Source organism: Triticum aestivum, chromosome 3B, assembly GCF_018294505.1.
Source record: "Triticum aestivum cultivar Chinese Spring chromosome 3B, IWGSC CS RefSeq v2.1, whole genome shotgun sequence".
NCBI lineage: Eukaryota > Viridiplantae > Streptophyta > Magnoliopsida > Poales > Poaceae > Triticum > Triticum aestivum.
In genome coordinates, this window is record NC_057801.1 from 786,580,295 (window position 1) to 786,588,134 (window position 7,840).

Consider the following 7,840-nt stretch of genomic DNA (forward strand, 5'->3'; position numbering starts at 1 on the left):
CTTGCATCCAGACCCTCTTCGTCCAACGACACCGATGTGCCTCTCTAGCCGCTCCCCGAGCATCGTAGGATGTTCGCAGCCCGCACCAACGTGCCTGCTTCCTTGTACTACGCCACCGCCCGTCAAGATCCCTCTGCAGCCAGTTATCGTTCGCCCTCCTGCCAATGATGTCCATGAGGGACAGCACACCCGATAGATGATCTGTAAAAATATAGAGGCGAACATTTAGTAAACAGGGTTGAGCGGTTGGCTCCTACATCATTGTCCGTGGACTGGGCTGGACCAATCCACGGACGGAAACCGGGTTCGTTTTGGGGGTCAACGTTGGAGATGCCCTTACGACCTTTTTTTATGGAGAAACTTTCAGTATACTCATCATCTGTCATGGCAGAGAACACCAATAGTAACAAAAATTACAACTAGATTCGTGGACAATCTAGCAATAACTATAAGCATTGAAGTGAGCAAAAGGTGCACTGCCATCATCGCCCATCTCACCGGAGCTGGCAAAACCTTGTTGTGGTAGACAGTTGAGAAGTCATCATGCTAACCCTCACAGGGCCAACGCACTAGAACATTAACTATCACCGCCGAAGAGAAGCGTAGATCGGAATAATCAAATCTATGGACACACGGCCGGAGAGAAACGAATATTTGATCCAAACTGATCCACCGAAGACCTGCACCCACCGAATTTCGCGAGATCCGACGGACACACACCACAACACTCCTTCTGATGATGCTAAACTCGCCATCGGGACAGGGATTGGGCGTGGGAGATGTTATTCCTACTAGGGAACATTGCCGCCGCCACACAACCCCAACCAAGACGCTAAACCAAATAAGAATGCGAGTAGGGTCCCTCCCCCAGTGAGGGCCATGGGTCCTTTGCACCTTCACGGCCCAAAGGTCATGGGTGGCGAGGTTGACCGGTGTTGGCGCCAGCAAGAGGAGGGGAAACCCTAGTCGCCTGGGAGTCACTTCTTGAACAGGAGGAGAGCGCTAGAAATACTTAGGACTTTAGCCATGACGATGTGATGACTTTACTCCCACGCAGCCATAGGATCAATATAAAGTATACCAATTCTCTAGTTTCAGCACTCACTATTGCAGAAACTCACATAGTTGCGACCTTATCGGTGATGAGCACCAAAAAGAAGCTCATCCCTTGTACTCAAGAACTACCTCCGTTTGGGTTTATTAGTCCCAATCGCATTTGGGGTCAAAGTTTGACCAAATATTTCACTAGTAAAATGTTAATGCATGCCACAAAAAATTGTATTGTTAGACTCATATTTGAATGTAGTTTTCAAAGATATTTCTTTTTTTTCAATGTATAACTTATATATTAGTTAAAATCACGGTCAAAATATTATTATCAGCGGGACTAGTAAACCAGAACAGAGGTAGTGCCAGTGATGAGTTATGGCGGACACCTTGTGCTGAGTAAATAGGAATTTTTTTAATTAAATTAATCCAATAAGAAATCATGAGCATGACGTAGACAGCACTAAGCACATACGGATACTTAAACATATTATCGCGTAGTAGACGACTAGTAGAAACATCTACGCCAAATCACTGGTACGGATAAAACAATAAACAAGAGCGGGATAAGCGAGTTATATGCTTCGATCGGCCAGGCAGAGGCCGCGACAGCGGCAGTAGCAGCCTTCTTCTCGGTTTTGAGTTTCTCGGCAGCGGCACGGTCGGCTTCGTTGGTGGTGGACATGGTGACAATGAAGACAGGGACATGGTGCGTACATAGAGAATGTAGTGGACGTGGACGAACGACGGCGAGCAGTCGCGTAGGAGACGCTCCCCAAAAACCTAATCGCCCCTTTCCCGCACAGGATGTGGAGAGGCGTGGTTTCGGAGGTATGCTCTCCCGTCAACCGTGTATGCGTTCTTGACGAGGCATGGCGAGGAGAAGCGCATGGGAACCACTTATCTTCTCAAGCTCCAATAATATGTGGAAGAGAATTTCATATAAGGATGTCCAACTCCTCTTCAATTAGCAATGTGGGACTAAACTTTTCATCGCACCTAGTGCCATATAATCCACATGTGCCCTTGTAGATTTTCTGAAATTGTTAGATGGGCCCTAGGCCCATCCTCATATTTCAACACCTTGCTCGCTAAAGGTAAGTTTTTCAAGCCTGCAACTAGTAAGTGATTCTGCGGTAGTGAATGATCATTTGAAGCAGGGGAGGACATCAAGCCAAGTGGACAATATAATTCGTGAACTGTTCGTATGAACCTAGCTAGTTACTCAATACTGCTTCAAGTTTATGTTGTGTGTGTTCATAAGAGCCTTGATCTCGGCTATTCTGCTTCAAGGTTCCAACCAACATGCATGCACACACCATCCAATCGTTGACTATCTACCAATCTTTAGCCACTTTAAGTTGTTGGAGAGAAAAAAAGGCTACATATCTTGGTGTTTCATGCTAAAGCCATTTTGTACAACGTACTGCATGCATGCTTTAACCATAACCACCGATGAAGGCACACATCACACATTAGGCGCACCAAATTGCTCGGCACCCGCAGTGTGGCCAAATAGTGAAAGCCTAAGAAGGACTGTCAGTTTCCCCGTTTCTGACTATAAACGCTGGCCTTTTGTGAACCAGACATGAGAACAACCAACACTTTGTGCAGCAGAAAAAAAAGAGATCCATGACATGATTTTCAAATCTTTTCTATTTTGTCGTCTATGTCCAACCGATCTCTAAACCAGTGGCATAATCCGATGAGCAGACATGCAAGTATATACTCCCTCCATCCCATAATATAAGAGCATTTTTTACACTAGTGTGCTGTCAAAAACGATCTTATATTATTGGATAGAGGGAGTACTATAGACTAAAAATCCTTGCCCTCTGTGTTATGGGGCAACCTACGTTACCCATGAAAAGAGGAAGTCGAAAATGAAAGAATGACGTGAATAAACATGCATGTATCCAGAACAATCCAGTTGGTTTGAAGTGTTGGAGAGACTTCACTTTCTTTCATTTTCGGTTCATTATCCCTTACCCATGTCCATCATTTTGAGCTAACATTCATGATGTGCCATATCACTTAATATTATAGATCTCCCAATTTTTGTATTCCAGATATCTCCATCCTACCTTCAACGATGTGGGCTCAAAGAATCACCAGTTGGAGCCTATTGCCGAGCCTGGTTGAATAATTTTGGTTTCTTCTTGGCTAGCTTAGAGCAACTCTAGCAGATGCGCCATATTTTGGATCTTTAAAATCGTTATTGATGTGATCACTATAAATTATGATGGCTCTAGAGTCCATGTGCGAACTCAAAGCCACTATAAAGAAAGCCTTCCAAAATTTGTTGCTGGTGGGACTCATTTGTCATGGGCTAATAAGAACTTTCTCTTCCCCATCTCATCAACAACAATTGAAGAAAATTCAAGCTTGCTTTGAACTTGATTTCCACAATGCTTACTAGCACGATTTCAACTAACGAAATAAAAATACAACTAATTTATTGAATCGTAAATATCTAGTGCAGCCTCTTCCTATATTTGGAAGTGACCTTAGAGATGAGATTCTTCGGGTTCTTCCACTTCCGTAGTCAGGCGGTCTATGAGCACATGTGTGTCTTCGTTGCGGGACTAAGCTACAACATTGTACCCCTAGGAGTGCGGCTTCCCTTTCTGCCAAGGTGGTAGTTGTCATGAAGGCAAGGTAGCGGTGGGCGGTGGGGAAGCGCTCCATCCCCAAGGATTGATTCAGCCTGGTCGAGCACATCCTCCTTGACCCACTCAGTCCACGACCAGGCCATCTCCCAGAACTTTCTCTCGCCGCGGCCCTCTTCGGTCTGGCAGCGGAAAGATCCGCTAGAAGGGCTCCACTGCCCCAACATGGCAGATGTGGGTGGTTGTGGCGCCGACGACAAAGATGGGTGAGTAGTGGTGCCCTGAGGGGGCGGGCCGGTTTATATACCCACAAAAGGGAATGCTCCGACAGGAAATGGGGTTAGAATTGACCACCGTGGTTGGGAAATGGGTGCGACACACGTCATTTGTCATTATTGGATGCTCTTCTTAATTGGTGCAAAAGTGGTTGTGCTATTGTCAGGAGTCTAAGGTGGCAGACGTACGGATGACAGAATTATTGGCAAGATTGGATATAGGAGTAAGAAAATGACATCAAACTTCACTCCTCCGCGAGCGGTTGGGTTTGGTGCCCGCTCCATATCAGAACCCCTCCAGCCTACATATTTATAGGCTAGCATGCTCGATTTGAAGCGGCCTTCAAGAAATATGGAGGCCAAGGCCATTATGGTGACTCTACGAGACCTAATTTTGGGCTTCAAACAAAAAAGAACGGTTAGTATGGTGATCGGCGTACATATGACTTGACTTTGCTAGAGCTATCAGATGAACTCATTAAGACTGCCAGCTCTTTGCCATTATCTTCTCATGTCCCCCTTTTCTAAGTAGGCTCCTTTGCTTACACTAATATCTACAAGAATTATATTTTATTTGGTTGCGAAACTGTATACACTATAGTTGTCCCTGCTAGTAAAGGAGTTCAAAGGGAAAGCATAACTTTGAAACTAAGACGATGAAAATGGTCATAAAATTCGTACATGTAGTCACGTACAAGTGCCAAATAGAGTTGCACTGCCGTAGGTCCTTAGTTGTGCCAGATGTCAAACACTTCCCGAGACTTCCGCACATAGGGATCGGGCCGTTGACCAAACACAAAATCATGTTGGCGTTGTGAACCAGACCATTTACCATTCTACGGAATTTGGGTTGTTTGTTCGGTCAATTTTATATGCTAGCGATGGGCTGAATGGGTTTTTATTTTTCTTCTTCTTGCAACAGCGTTAATTTTTACAAATGGTGATGATATTTTATACAATGTTCTTGAGTTTTAAAATCAATACACATTTTTTAAATAATTGTAAAATATTGCCAAATTTTTATATATTCAAGAATTTATTTATTTATTCATGAATTTCGAAAGCTATTCACATTTCTTTTAAAAATAATGAAATTTGGAAAAAGCACGCCAATATGAAATTAATTGCAAATTTAAAAATGTTCATCAACTTAAACAATTTATAAAAACTAATGTTCATGAACTAAAAAAATGTCCAACTTTAGTTGAAGCATTTAAAAATGTCATGAGTTTCAAAATATTTGATAATTTGAAAAAATTAATATTTAAAAAGGTGTTCACGAATCAAACTAGAAAATGGAAAATCGATAAGTTTTTTTTAATAAACAGAAAAATACAAATTCAAAATAAATTTGCCAGAGACAAAAAATGAAGAACAGAAAAGCCCCACTAAATCGGGATATTCATAACACCAGAAGCAGGAAACAACACCGTATCTCGAGTGGGCTGGCCCATGTAATCACGGGAAATGCATGTTTATGTTGACACACCCAGCCTTACACGCGAAATATGATTTACCCCTCTTCACACGGCTCTCAATTGTATATAATTTTTTATAAATGAATTAAATTTCATCAACTCATTTCTTTGAGGCACGCAAGCTATGGCGGAACATTCTAGACCAATCTTGGCTGCCCAACCAGCCCACAACGACAAATGTACCGCTTGCCAATTGGCAACATATTTTGGAATGAAAATGAATCAGCCCATTACCACACCGTTTTCTAAAGAAAAAAAATTCCCAAGCTCTGCCACTGCACGCAAGCATTAAATATTACTTACGCAATTTCAAATTAATTGAAGATCTAGATATATTCCAAGTTAAACTTTTGACAAAGTCTACAGAAACATGTGCTAAAATATACACCATCAAATATATACAGTACAGACCTATATTTTAGAAATTGATGTTGTAGATGTCGATATAATTTTTGGTCAGTTTTTTTCAATTAGGACGAATTTAAATTTATTTAAAATAGAGGGAGTGTGTAGAATACTACATTGCTATGTTTAATTTTTCAAGGTAACACACAACATGTGTTTGTCAGTATCTATACGCAAGTATCTATCAATATCTATATGAAGGCGCGGTGGCCGTGGCTCTTGCCGGCAGGAGGGATCTTGCCCCATTTTTAGGGGTTTTGTGAGTTTGTGTCTTGATCAGGAAGACGATGCGACGATATCACCCTAAAGATGGAATAATATTCTCCCCGCCTAGCCCCGTTTTGGTGATGCATCTAGCGTCATCGAAGGGCACATGGTGGTGTGTCTCCGGCAGATCTCATGAGATTCAGTCGGTGGTAGTGTTTAGTGGATTTGCATGGATCCAATCTATGTTCATCTTCATTCGTGTGTCTTCACGTTGTATCCTTTCGATCTATACTTTCTTCCATAGGTGGCGGTTACTGTTCTGGTGTGTTGGTCATGTGGGGCCTTAGCACCATGACTTTCCGACTGTAATACAACAATTTTGGCCTGACTCTGGTGAGGGAGGGGCGATGACGGCGGCGCGCCTTCGGCTCATTCCATTGCTGACATGACATGATTACTAGATCAAAAGTTTCCTCACAAAAAAGGTACTCGAAAAAAATCCAATTATATCTAAGATGACACTGAGAGCTAATTAATTGAAAGTTTGTTTTGTGCCACAATACCATCATGCCTTCTCGGATCAGATAACACATTCACTGTCCAGCACCTCGTTAATTGAAATCTCACAAATGAATTTTGCAATCATGAACAAAAGGCACTTCTTTATATATATCATTCAGTCTCAGCCCATGCTACAATGGGAGTACATTAATTGGTAAGATGGCACGGGATTGCAAAACAAGCTGCAACGTGCATCATCAATCCTATGAAGAAAGAAGGAAACGTCAAGCGACGTGATCGAAGAGGCAGATTGGGTAGCGACACTTGTGTCGATCTTGCAGTCGAGCCTCAGTTACATTTCGGGCTAGAGGAGAAAACGTCGACCGGGAATGACTTGGATATGATCCCGGCGTGCAGCCTAAGCTCATTGCCATCCCGGCCGACATCCTGTATGCTGATCCACGCAAAAAATACCTTCACCTTAATGCCTTCAAGGCCGCTGATCGTGTCATTTTTTATGTTCCCGGCAACCCGAGTGCTATAGTGGATGTCGTACTGGCCGTCAATACGAAGTTTGCATTCATCGGAGAAGTGTACCTCAAAGGAGCCGTCCGGTCGGAGCTCGTAGTCATGCACTCCCTGCGGGAGGATGCCCTGTGGGAAGCCATATCGCCCTAGCATTTCGTATGCTGTCGGCTTGGCTGCGGGGGCTGGGTCCTTGTCCAGGGTGGCGGCGGTGGCAATGAGAAGGATGGCTACTATTGCCACAAGGAGGAGGGTAGTGTGCTTCGCCATTGTTGGTGCTCTAGCTCAGGCTGACAACTAAAGCTTTGCAGATATATTTGTGTGAGAGCATCGAAAGATGCAAGCTATATATAGAGATAAATCTATAAATATTTGGTGTGCAATAAATGTGTATTCAGTACTCACTAAAGTTAATGGGAAATATACTCCTACTAAAAATATTTTCATATAAATTAGATAAATACTACAAGATATATATGCTCATTAATTTTTCAAATCGTAGAAACAAAATAAACATTTAATTCCCTCCAAAAAAATCTTTACATTCATTGAGGTGGAATTAAATATGTACTCCCACCGTTCCTAAATATAATTCTTTTTGGAGATTTCAATATAGACTACGTATAGATGTATATAGACACATTTTAGAATGTAGATTCACTCATTTTGCTTCGTATGTAGTTCATATAGAAATCTCTAAAAGGTTTATACTTAGGAATGGTGGGACGATATTATTTTAGCAGAAATTAATTTTCTAGTTAATAACATTCACCAAATTCTTATGTAAGGCCCT